The sequence below is a fragment of the Hyperoodon ampullatus genome (genome assembly GCF_949752795.1).
Source record: "Hyperoodon ampullatus genome assembly, chromosome: 11".
Lineage (NCBI taxonomy): Eukaryota > Metazoa > Chordata > Mammalia > Artiodactyla > Ziphiidae > Hyperoodon > Hyperoodon ampullatus.
Genome location: NC_136924.1, coordinates 41,978,935 through 41,992,191, shown reverse-complemented (window position 1 = coordinate 41,992,191; position 13,257 = coordinate 41,978,935).

The following is a 13,257-nucleotide window of genomic DNA, read 5'->3' as shown; positions in this document are numbered from 1 at the left end:
AGTGCCTGGCACTGTCAGCCTCCATGCTCCAGGGCCCTCGTCATCCCCGAGCAGGTTCGTGGGCTGGGATGTTGTCACAGACAGGAGGGACGGGTCCGGGGAAGAAAAGGGACCTGTCTTGTTGTCTCCTTTGTCTGCTGAGGAAACCTCCTCTCAAAGCCCCAGCAGACTTTCCTCCATTGGCCAGAACAGGCTCACACACCCACCCGGACCAATCACAGGCCAGGGGACATGTGAGGCAGGCTGGTGGGCCCTGGACCCCAGGACGAGCAACTTGGCAGGAGGCAGACCGCCCAGCCCCACACACGGCTCAGCTGATACCCTCCCAGCAGACTTTTTTATTCTGTAAATGCATTTTTAAATTTTTATTTATTTAATTTATTTATTTTTGGCTGCATTGGGTCTTGTTGCTGTGCACGGGCTTTCTCTAGTTGCGGCGAGTAGAGGCTACTCTTCGCTGAGGTGCACGGGCTTCTCATTGTGGTGGCCTCTCTTGTTGCGAAGCACGGGCTCTAGACGCGTGGGCTTCAGTAGTTGTGGCATGTGGGCTCAGTAGTTGTGGCGCACAGGCTTAGCTGCTCCGCAGCATGTGGGATCTTCCCGGACTAGGGCTCAAACCCGTGTCCCCTGCATTGGCAGGCGGATTCCTAACCACTGTGCCACCAGGGAAGCCCCCAGCAGACTTTTTAAATGAAGGAAGCGATGGGTTGACACATATTCTACCACAAGCTCCTCAGTTTGCTGCAGCCCCGGGGAGGCTGGGCTCCCCCCAAGAACTGAGCCTCTGCCGGGAAGGAGGAGGGGAGGCCATGGGCGCCTCTAGATATGGCTGTAGATGCTGCCGTGGAGCACGGGGCAGGTTGAGGAGGGCAGGGTCACATCTTAAGATCACTCTGGCTGCTGGTGAAGAATGGCTCGGAGGGGCCAGAAGGGGGGTAAGGGGACCCGCTGGAAATCCCCGGTATTGTCGGGGGCAGATGACAGTGGCCTGGACCGAGGCATTAACGCAAAGATGGAGGGACCTGGACAGACCCGCCGTGCAGGGCTGGAGGTGGCATCCATGCGCCGGCCCCTGGACAGGGAGGGGACCAGGAAGGGGGCCAGGCCCTGAGGCCTTTCATGAGGTGCCTTGGCCAGGAACTTGGACTTTCCGCTCAACTCTGTCTGCTTCCTACCATCCAGCCGTCAGCAAGACCCTGGCCAGGCCACGTCAGCCTCTGCCAGCAGCCAGCGCCATTCCCCTGAAGGACCAGCCCCATCCTGGTCGTGTCACTACCCAGCCAGAAAGCCTCCACAGCCTTGGAGAGAGAATCAAAGCTAATTCAGGGCCTTTCCCACCTCGCCTGGTTGTTAGTGTGAGAGGAACTTCAGGGACAAGGGGACACCTCCTGCGGGGGGTGTGTGACAGGAGTTCGTGCCCTGCCTCCCCACAAAAGCTTTCGGACAATCCACAGTATTGGAAGTGAGCTAGTCTGGGGGAGGCGTGGGCCTGGCCTCACAGGGGTCCAGGGGTGAGAGCACAGGCAAGGGCGCTGGGAGGAACGGGCCTGTCACCTTGGGTCACTTCACCCTCACAGGACTCAGGTGGGCCTGCGTTACCCCCCATAACTCAAAGAGGGGGGTCAGGGGGCTTCCCTGGTGGCACAGTGGTTGAGAATCTGCTTGGCGATGCAGGGGACACGGGTTCGTGCCCCGGTCCGGGAAGATCCCACATGCCGCGGAGCAACTAGGCCCGTGAGCCAGAACTACTGAGCCTGCGCGTCTGGAGCCTGTGCTCCGCAACGAGAGGCCGCGATAGTGAGAGGCCCGCGCACCGCGATGAAGAGTGGCCCCCGCTTGCCACAACCAGAGAAAGCCCTCGCACAGAAACGAAGACCCAACACAGTCAAAAGTAAATAAATAAAATTTAAAAAAAAAAAAAAAAGAGGGGGGTCAGGGCTCCCAGGTGCAGTGACCTGTCCAGGCCACAGCCGCCAGCATGACCTTGGTCCTGGGGGGGCTGCTCCACTCTCCCAAGGCCCCCCGAGGCCCCTGAAAACCCCCCAATACTCCCTAAGGTCCCAAAGATTTCCCAAGGTTGCCCAAGACCCACAGGCCTCTCAAGGTTCCACAAGGTCCCCTATGCCTCCAGAGGTGCCCAAAGTTCCCCCAAACTCCTTAGGCCCCCTGAGGCCCCAAAGATTCTCCCAAGATGCCTCAAAGCCCCCCATGACCACCCAGGGCTCCTAAAAGACCCCCCAGGTTCCCCAAGGTCTACCAGTACCCCAAGGTGCCCTGAAGTCCCCTAGGCCCTCCCGGATCACCCAAGACCCCCAGGCTCCCCAGGACCCCCCGGGCCCCAGGACTGCCCCCACCCCACCACTGGCATCCTCAACCCTCCAGGAGTCCCTCTCTTTTCCTGAGATGTGCAGCTGGGGCCGAGGGGGTGAATCCAACTGGTTAGCTCCGCACCTCCTGCTGACAGTTATTGGTCCCGAGTGGGCCTATGGAGTGCCACCTTGGGGTCACGTGACTGCTCAGGCATGGTCACATGGTGTCAGACATGGCGGCCCACAACTCTGCCCTCAACGAGGAGGGAAGCAAGTTCTCCCGTAGGGCCCCAGGTGGCCTGGTGGTCAGGGCGTTTCCTGCTGCTCTGGGCACCACAGGCACGGGCCTCACTCAGGAGGGAAACAGCAGTCGGTGCAAGACCCCGGGCCCTCCTGGAGCCCCACCCCATAGCCCACCCTGCCCACCAGTGGGGGATCCCAGCCTCCACCCCACACCCCGCTCCTTGCGGCGTCTCTCTCAGCTGTACCAGTGCCAGGGCGCAGCCCGAGTCCCCTCCACCCACTCCCCTGGTCTGGAGGCCCAGGGCTGCGCCCACCAGCCTCCATCCAGCAACAATGCCTGCACACAAAGGCTGAACCCTTCCACCAGCGTGCCCTGAACACACCTTGAAACCACAAACTCAGCCGCCTCTTTGCCTACAGGATGCCCACAGGAAAAACCTTCACCAAGAGAAGGGAGGAAGGCCCAGACTGGCTCTGCCTCTATGGGAAAGAACTTGCGTGCAGCCTCCAAGGAAGCCTGGTGAAAAGGTGAGCAACCTTTGGGTCCCAAGGCCTTGGGGCTCCCGTTTTAAAGGAAGGAAGAGTCAGACCAGGAGGCAGGAGTGTTGTTTGGCCACTGGCTGTGAGGCCACAGTCTAGTCCCTTTGCCTTCTTGGTCCTCAGTGCCCTCACTACACATCTGGAATGATGACATGTAGTGGTCTTGGGGCTAAGAGCGCAGACTCTGGAGAAGGACCACCTGGGTTTGAGTCCTGGCTCTGCTGCATACAGGCTGTGTGACTCTGGACAAGTGACTGAACCTCTCTGTACCTGAGTTTCCAAACCTGTTAAGTGGGGATCAAACAGAAGATATCACCAGGGATCTTTAGAGGAGTCAGTGAGTTTGTATGTATTAATCATTTAAAACAGTGCCTGCCACATGGTAAGTGCAATGTGATTGGACCTTCGAAATTTTAGCCAACTTTTCTTTATTCATTTAGCGAACATTTACCCATCAGGTGTACTTACCAGGTCCTGGCTAGGCCTTGAGTTGGCAGAGATGAACCGAAGGAAAAGACAACATATGTACAAGTAACTGCCTCGCATGATAGTCTGGGAATGGCAATCTGTGAGGGGTCCTGGGTTCAAAGGGACACGAGAAGCAGGATGGAGCCCTTTTGCTGGGGTGGTCAGGGAAGGCTTCTTGGAGGAGGTGGCATTTAAGCCGGGCCTGGAGGCATGGGCTGGCAGGGACAGGCACAAAGCCCACTGACTGGCTGATCAATCTGCAGAAGTCTGAACATTGATGGGTGCCAAGTCTGCTGGGACCAAGGATCTGAAATGACTTCACTGCAGAGCTGAGAGTGGACCATTAAACCCACTTTGTTCGGTAACCTGCACATTGCACCTGACTGGCACTGCCCCCATGGGGCGTCCACCGTACTGGCCAAGCTGGAGGCTAGGGAGGGATAGGTGTGGGCTGATGACCTCTGGACATTGCTCCTTTCACAAACCTTAGCTGAATCCTGAGGCTGGGAATCCTGACACCAGCATGACCCGTGAGGCAAGACCTCTGGGGGCCGAAACTGCCCACCCTCATGCAATGCTTCTGCAGTGTTACCCCCTCTTCAGGCCTCCAGCCCTCGCCAAGGCCCAAGGCTATCATATCACTGTGGGGAGCCAACCTGGGAGCCTGGGGCCTGCCTGGGCAGAGATCACGCCCAGGAGGCAGTGAGCTGCACTGGCTCCCAGGAAGACAGCCAACACCTGCACCGGCTTGCCCGGGCACACCCCTCTGCCCCCAGCTAACTATGACGCAAGTCATATGATCAAGGCCTACGACCATGATCAAGGCCTACGACTATGATCAAGGCCTAGCCCAGCTGTCACCTCCTCTGAGCTGGGGCCAGGGTTATCCATGGGGTCTCCAGCTTTGGTGCTTCCGTGACATGGATGGGGTGAGGAGTTACACACGACAGGAAAACTGACTCAGACCCATCCAGGAGAAAAGGAAATCTATTAGTGCGTGTAACTGCCAAGTCCAGGGTGTCCTTCAGGCACAGCTGGATCCAGGGCTCAAAGGGCTCTGCTTCTTTTTGTGTTGGCTCCATCTCATGGGGGTCCCAGGCCAAAGTTTTCCCTGTCAGCAATCCTGGCAGAATCAGAGATTTCCTCTGCCCATTGTTCTCCTGGCTGGGGTCATACATCCACTCCTTAAGCATGAAGGACTGAAGTTAGCTCTACCTGGACCACGTGGCCTGAGAGTGGGGGAGGAGAAAGGGTGCAGTTAGCAGTCGAAGGGGAAATGGAGCTAGCCAGGCAGCAGCACAGCTCTCTGCCTCATTGCAGGTGGCTCCCCACCAGACTGCCTGGTACTCAGGCAGGGATAGTGTCCAAAGCATCTGTGCCCCAGAGTTGCCCTTCACAAGGCTGGCAACGGAGCAAGGGCTATAGCACACTGGCTTTGGGTGGGTTCCTCAGGACCTTGGCGTGTGCTCGTCCCTCTGCCTGGAACAGCCAGGTACCTCCCTCCCTCCTCCAATTAGTACCTCCTCATCCTGCAGGTCTGGAATTCTAATCAAATGCACATAAATAGTCTCACTCTATCCTGGCCTCCTTACCTCTCTTTCATATTTTCTGTCTTCTTATTTCCTATGCCACATCCTGGGAAATTTCTTCAGATCTGTGCTCCAGTTCACTGATCCTCTCTTCAGCTGTTTGTTTTATTTTAATTTAATTTTATTACTTTTGTTTGCTTCTGCCAGTCATAAGGGGGTACTCCCAATCTGGGACTGTTTTAATTTAATTTCTTACCTGGGATTTCCCTGTCTATGAGGATGGCATAAATGTAAACTCCAGCACTGCGTGAGGGCAGGCCTATGGTTGCAAATTCTCAAGGGAAATTATTATTGTTATTAAATATTTGCTACATGGAGCCCTACAGCAGACAACTAGATTTCCCAGGCATTCTGTTTGCCGGCAGGGAGATCTAGTTGGGACCACTCTGTCCTGACTGGGGTCGCCCCCTTTGAGGCTCTCAGCTCAATGTAGGATCTTAGGGTCCCTCCCCCTTACCACCCACCTCGCTGCAACACCTCTGTCCTTGTCTGTCACAAGCACCGGGGGAAATGCTTATTATCATCTACCTGGTTACAGCTGTTTCTCTTGCTTGTTTCTTTCTTTTTGGGGGGTTGGTGGAATTTCTTACTAGCTCAGCAATGCAATATAGTTATGTCTGTAGACACTTACCCAGAATCTGACAGCAGCATGGCATTTAGGGGATCTGATCATCAGGCAGCCAGAAGTCAAGTCAACTCATCAACTCGTTCTGAGTGTTGTATCCTTGGCCGCTGATGTGGCTGACACCTTGCTTCCACATGGGTATTTAGAGAGAACGGGTGCACGTTTTCGTGGCTGGGGTGGGTTCTGCCCTGTGCCTGCTTCCGCTTCCACTCTCATGCTGAGGAAAGCCTGCTTCCAAGATTCAGAGTCCACAGCAGGACTGCCTTCCTGGTGACCCCATGGACACTTTGGAGGACAGCCAGCAGGGATGCACGGGAGAAAGAGGGATGACTGTGCCGGTGTGTATGTGTTGGGGGTCCCCAGGGGATGCTGTGGGTGTTGGTGGTAGGAAAAGCCCTAGGGATGGTCAGACCGCTCAGGTCCTCAGGCCTCTCAGGTGGCAGCAGACTTCCAAGAATGCAAGGGCCAGAGCTTCCAGGTCTTCCTAAGGCTCAGGTCTGGTACAGCATCACTTCTGATGCATTTTGTGGATTAATTCGAGAGTTAGGGCCAGTTCAGATTCACCCTGGGGGCGGGGAGACTAAAGTAAGGTGGGAACACCAGGAGGGGTGGTGCGTTGGGGGCCACCTTTGGAGACTGGCTACCACAGGGTGGACCCTGTATCCAAGCTCAGGTCTATGTATCAAACACCCAAGTCATATTTGAGCCACAATGACCCTTCTCCTCTTTCAGGTCCATGGCCACATTTGGGGTCAACTGGAGTCACAGTGAGGCTGCTTCTCTGAGAACCGCTCCTGTGGTCCTATTTCTAGTATGTGACACTCAGAGCCAGTCCCTATGGTGCTTGTATCAGCTATCTACTGCTGTGTAACAAACCCCCCCGCAAGTTTGTTAGGTAAAAACACAGCCACTTCTTTTTTTTTTAACTTTTTTTTTTTTTTTTGGCTGCACAGCTTGCAGGATCCCAGCTCCCCAAGCAGGGATCGAACCCACACCCCCAGCAATGGAAGCGCAGAGTCCTAACCACTGAACCACCAGGGAAGTCCCAACACAACCGCTCCTTATTTCTCATGAATCTACGGGCTGCCTGGCTGGTTCTGCTTGTCTGGACTCGCATGTCTGCAGTCACTGCTTCCTGGCTTTGCCCTCAGGCTGGACCCTGAGGCTTTGGCGGGGGTGGGGTGGGGCCGGGGCTCCTCTCTGGCCTCCTGCTCTCTCATCCCCTCACAGGCCAGTCTGGACTTTTTCCCACGGTTGCAGAGCTTTGAGAGGGAGCGGACGTGCACGGGGCCCTTAAGGCCCAGGCTCAGACTGGCACGGAGTGGCTTACTCCACATTCTGTTGGCCAAAACCAGGCATGAGGTCACCACTGATTCACAGTGAAAAGTCACACTGAGGGATGCACGAACAGAGGGAGCGTGAGAAAGGGGGGCCTCGTGTAACCCGTCTGCTGCTGCATCTTTGTGAGATGGAGGGGCCTGGTCCCTGTGCCAGGACACACGGCTCAGGGATGCTGGGTGCTGCTCACCGCTCACCCGCCTGGCCGGACACCTTTGGGTGCCCTCGTGACCCTGCCTGATGCTAATGATTCCACCAGGCTGGATGCTTCACCTGATGGGCCAGCTCGGGAGCTGGGATTAGAAATAAGACTCTCATCATTCGGGATGAACTGCTGGTTTCACCCGAGGAGAGCTGAGTGCAGGAGCTGAGGCCGAATACAGGACACACAGAGGAGCAGAGAAAACAGGCCGGAGAGAGAGGGGCGAAGGCAGGCGGAGAGGCCGAGCGGGAGGACGGCGGGGCAGGGACCTGTCCTGTATCCGGTGGACTGCCAGCCCCTCACATCTGTCCTTCCAGTGTCATCTCTTCTGGACTGAGGCGCCCTTCACGCGCCACGCTTCCACGGCGCCTCTTGCGCCCTCCGTGCTGCAGGGAGCCACACAGCATCTTCGGAGCCAACGCAGAATCCACTCCCGCATCAGCCTGTGTACACCTGGTCAGCGTGGTCCAAGAGGGCAAGGCCATGGGGCTGGGCACTCCTGGGACCCAGAAGTGGCTGGGAGACTGGCGGGCTGGCAAGGGGCTCGGGCTGGTAGCAGGCTGAAGGCTCAAGCCAGGGAGAACGGAAGTCACATAGGAGAAGGAGAATGAGGGGCCCAAGTTCAGGGGCAAACTGAGGCCAGGCTGGGTCAGCAGGAAACCAGCTCCCCACCTGCCAAGGCTGGCGGGAGCCAGGACAGCCAGACACAGGGTGCTCCAGGGCACACTGGACCAGAGGGCAAGGAGGAGGTCACACAGGCTCACTGTGCCCCCCACTATTTTACTGGCCACACTGTGTGGCACGCGGGATCCTGGTTCCCCGACCAGGGATCGAGCCCACGCCCCCTGCAGTGCAAGCGCAGAGTCCTAACCACTGGACCACCAGGGAAGTCCCTCTCACCATTCCCTTAACACCAGGAAACCGAGAGGGAGCAGCAGACGGAGAAGGGGAGAGGGTCTGAGGGCACCAGACCTGCCTCTGTCCTGTGCCCACTCTGTCTTGGGGGGGCGGCTCCTGAGGATGCCTGGAGGGGGGTAGGCACAGCCCAGAAGTTGCACGTTCTCTGTGCCGCGAGGTTCTGAGGGAGGGAGATTTTTCAGACCCCAAAGTGTGGTGTCCAGTCCCATATTATTTCCTAGAAGAGCCCCAATTTGTCACCATGTCTATAATTCAAGCAAAAGTAGAAGGGTGATCCGGGTTCAGAAAGGCCAAAGCTTTGTCCAGCTGGGCATGGCTGGTGTTGCTCGGAGCCTGGGGGGCCTCTGCTGCCACCCCCTCCCCAGCATAAGGGATGCCCCCAGTTCTCCCCGCCGCCCACCTCGCACGCCTGGACATCTGGCCGCTCTCTGAGGAGACCCCGCATCCCTTGCAGTCCACCTCCCATCCCAACGTTATGACAGGGAGAACCTTCTGGAATGGCCTCCTTCCTGCCCCAGGCCCCCTTCAAGCTTCAGCTCCCTCCTGTCCTCCAAGATGCCATCCCCACTTCTGAGTTCCGATCCAGACAGACCTGGAGAGAACAGTTGCCCCGGCTCTGGGCCACACCTGCCACTGAGCCTGGCACCCAGCAGGCACTCAGAACTCATTCAGAGGACAGAAATCATCCTGAGACCCAGATAATTCATCAGATGTCGTCAAGGTGGAGTCCTGGCGGGGACCCTCTGATGATGGGCTGTTCACCCTGTCTGGACCCTTGTGGGTTCAGGGAACTCCCATCCCAGCCCTGCTTTGGAGGCCAGCCTGGGAGACTGCCACTTACTGATGCTCCTGAGACCTGGGGGGCTGAACCAGGGACACCCTGGGGGTCTCTTCTCCTCCCTGATTCCATCCCCATCCCTTCCTCAAAGGACGGAGCGGGCAGGGCGTTGTATCCCCATGGCTGTGGTCCCTGAGGTCTCTCCAAGTCCCACTGGTCTGAAGGTGGGCAGTGAGCACAGGGCCCCATCGCCATGTGGGACTCATACCTGGGGCGGCTCAGTGGGTGGGGAGGCACTGGGCTCCTGGGTGGGTGGGGCTGTCCCAAGCCCTGCCCACACCCAAGCCCAAGCCTGGCCCAGCTTCACGCCCTGTGCCCTGGATGTACTGCCCAGTGCCACCCAGCCACGCCTGACTGCAGCGCAACTTCCGGAGGAAGGCCAGCCCTCTCGGACTTTTCATTTTGTGATGTCTTGGCCAGATAAGTGACTGGTTCATGAACTCCATCCTTGGAATATTAGAGGAGTTGAAGTCAGCAGGGGCCTGGGGCCTGGTGACAAGTGGAGTGTGTATGTGTGTGTGTGCTTCTGTATGTGTGTGTATTTGTGTGTGTGTATTGTGTGTTTGGGTAATTGTGCATGGGTATTTGTGTATGGCTGAGTGTGTGTGTGTGCACGTCTGTATGTGTGTGTGCACTTCTGTATGTGTGTATATTTGTGTCTGGGTAACTGTGAGTGGGTATTTGTGGATGGCTGAGTTTGTGTGCACTTCTGTATGTGTGTGCATTTTTGTGTGTGTGCATTTTTATGTGTGTGCATTTGTATGTGTGTGTATTTGTGTGTGGGTAATTGTGCGTATTTGTGGATGGCTGAGTGTGTGCGCGCACGTCTGTATGTGTGTGCACTTCTGTATGTGTGTGTATTTGTGTGTTTGGGTAATTGTGCATGGGATTTGTGTATGGCTGAGTGTGTGTGTGCACGTCTGTGTGTGTGCACTTCTGTATGTGTGTATGTTTGTGTGTGGGTAACTGTGAGATTTGTGTACAGCTGAGTGTGTGTGCACACGTCTGTATGTGTGCACACGTCTGTATGTGTGTGCACGTCTGTATGTGTGTGTATTTGTGTGGGGGTATTTGTGGCTGGCTGAGTGTGTGTGTGCACGTCTGTATGTGTGTGTATCTGTGTGTGTGGGTATTTGTGGCTGGCTGAGCGTGTGTGTGTGTGTGTATTTGTGTGCTCACGATGGGAGGGGTCAGGTGGTCGCTGGGCCCTCCCTCTGCGCACACGGCGGCCCCCTGTGCTGTGTGCAGGAGCTGGTCCTCCTTCTGTCCCCCCACCCCATGCCCACATCTCGCCGGCTCGGGGCTGCAGGAGCTCAGGAGAGACCCCCTCACAGGGCAAGGTATCGGCGGGTGAAAGCAATGCGGCCTGAGGGCCTGCGGGATCCTGGCTCCTCTGATTCCTGACGCTGGTCCTCACTATGTACAGACTGGACACTCAGCTTCCCCCTGTACCAAAGGACACGGTCATCTTCATCTTGCTGGGGTTGGGGAGTGGGGGCCTCAGGCTGCGGTTGGTTCCCCAGATGGCAGCTGGCCCACCTTCCTGTGGGTAACCAGAGTGAAACCCAGCTGGAGACACAGGGGCCTGGCTCACGCAGACCCCACAGAGGGTGAGCAGTGGGTGGGGCATCTCACCCCAAAGACCGTGTGCGAAGCTCTCTGACGGAGTTGTGGGCTCCGGATTGGCCCGAGGTGAAGGGGGCGGAGAGGGGCTTGGATCCAGTTCCTGCTGTGTGACCTTTGGCAAGCCACCCAGCCTCTCTGAGCCCCTTTCTGCACGTGTGAGGCTTCCCACCAGGCAGTACTGTCACAGTCGGGGAGCCGAGCAGCGGCAAGCCCTCAGTGAGGTGGGCAAAAGCCAAATCAGATGCCATCTCGCACCCCCTTTACAGAGGTAGAACAGAGATTATACTCTTCCTGGGCGCACGGCTGGAGGGTGGCAGGAGCGGAACCCTCCAGGCCGCTTCAGGCAAGTCCGGCTCTCTATCCATCAACGCCAAGCTGGCCTCCTGAAGAGCTACCTTTCACAGTGGGCCAATGAGCAAGGTGCTAGTCAAAGGAATGACTCTCAAATGTTGGAATTTCTGTCTATGAAACAGACAAGAGCAGAGCTCTGGGGGACTGGCTGCCCTGGGGTAGGTAGCCTCCTCCCCGACCCAGGGAAACTCTTGGCTGGGGCTTTGGGATGACCCATCTGTCACCTGCCCCAGCCTGGTGCCCCATGTGTCACTGTGGGCACACACCTTTCAGGGTGGGGAGCAGTGGCCGCACCTGTGCTCTCTGGGCTTCACCTCACAGTGGGCATCGCGTTCTGTCAATTGATCTTGCTACTCTCACATCCACCCCTGTTCTGAGATGCATGCCTGACCATGTCCCTCCACAGCTTAAAACCCCTACGGCCTGCAGCAAAAGGCCAAACTCAATCTAGTCCCTGCTCACCTCTGGCCTCAACTCCAACCCCTGCCCCCATCTCACCCCTCAGTAATACCAACTTGCTTACATTCTCTTCCCTCCCCGCAACATACACAATGTTCTCTTCCTCTTTTATGCCTTTGCAAGTTGTTCCCTCTGGCTGGCATTCCACACTCCCATTTACCTGGTGAACTCCTATTTACACTTCAAAACCCAGGAACCTTTTTTCTCAGACCTTTCCCCTTCGTAAGAGGGAGACAACACTTTCTCTTTGGAGCGACCCTGTCCCTCAGTTTTATCTCACCGGGTTTTAACTAGTATGTGTGCACGTCCCTCTGTCCAGTAGAACTCAGCCAGGTCAGGCCAACACATCTGTTTAAGTGGGCCCCCACCATCCAGCACAGGGCTGGGCATAGGGCAGGCCCTCAGCCGTGGCGTGTGGTCCGGATGAGATGAAGCACCCTCCCCCCAGTCTTGGCTCCAGGAAACGTCTCTGTAGAATCGTGGTGTGGATTTTGGGGGGTCACAGTGGGGGGTCACAGTGGACCCCCCTTTGGGAATGCTCCCAGCCTCCACCCTGGAGCAGAGGCCCCTCCTCCTCCCAAGGACACCGTGGGCAGGAGAGGCTGCTGATGACACGATGCTTCGGCTTCTGCCCACAGAAGCTCCTGGGTCTTACACTTTGGTGGGTGTGCGAGCAGAGGGTTCCCTGCAGGAGCCCCTGGCTCCAGTCCCCGTGGCAGCCAGAACAGTGCCCCATTCTGGACACCCGTGTCCTACTCTCCCAAACCTGAAACCACGTGGTCACACGACAACAGGAATTAAGGTGGCAGATGGATCCAGGTGGCTAATCAGCGGCTGAGATCGAGATGATCCTGGATTACCTGGGCGGCGCCAATGTGATCAGAGGGATCCTTCAAAGTGGAAGGGGGTGGGCGGAGAATCAGTGCTGTTGGGGATGCGACAGGAGGAAGGCCGCTGCTGGCTTCAAAGATGGAGGGAGGGACCATGAACCAAGGAATGCGGGCGGTCTCAAGAAGGAGGGAAAGGCAGGAAGCGGATTCTCTCCTGGAACCTCTGGAAAGATGTAGCGCTGCTGACACTTAGACTACAGCCTTGTGAAACCCACTGTGGACCCCTGACCCCCAGACTGTGGGATAATAAATGTGTGGGTTTTTTTTTTTTTTTTTTTTTTTGCGGTACGCGGGTCTCTCACTGTTGTGGCCTCTCCCGTTGCGGAGCACAGGCTCCGGGCGCGCAGGCTCAGCGGCCATGGCTCAGGGGCCCAGCCGCTCCGCGGCATGTGGGATCTTCCCGGACTGGGGCACGAACCCGTGTCCCCTGCATCGGCAGGCGGACTCTCAACCACTGCGCCACCAGGGAAGCCCCTAACCAATTTTGACAGAAGTTGAAACTTGCAAGGAACCGAACGCTCTGCCAGCAGTCCCTCTTCATCCCCCCACCCCCCTCCCCCTGAAGTAGGTGGCAGCGTGCCACTGATGCCCACCGGGTCTGGAGTTTCTCAGCTTCGTGGGCACAGAGAAAAGAGGTGCCAGTCACACCCCCTGCATCCTGGAGGCCGCCCGGTGGCTCTGGCCTATTTATAGTGTCCTCATCCATCTTCTTTCCTTTTGATCTGGGCAGGGCTCGCTCACTTTGAAGAGCTGCAGATCACAGCACGCTTGCCGGGTTCCAGCGGGTCACGACTCATTGCCGCCCGGCCCCGGCGAGGGCCTTCCTCTGCCAGCAGGGCTGGGGGCCCCAGGGCTCGCCTG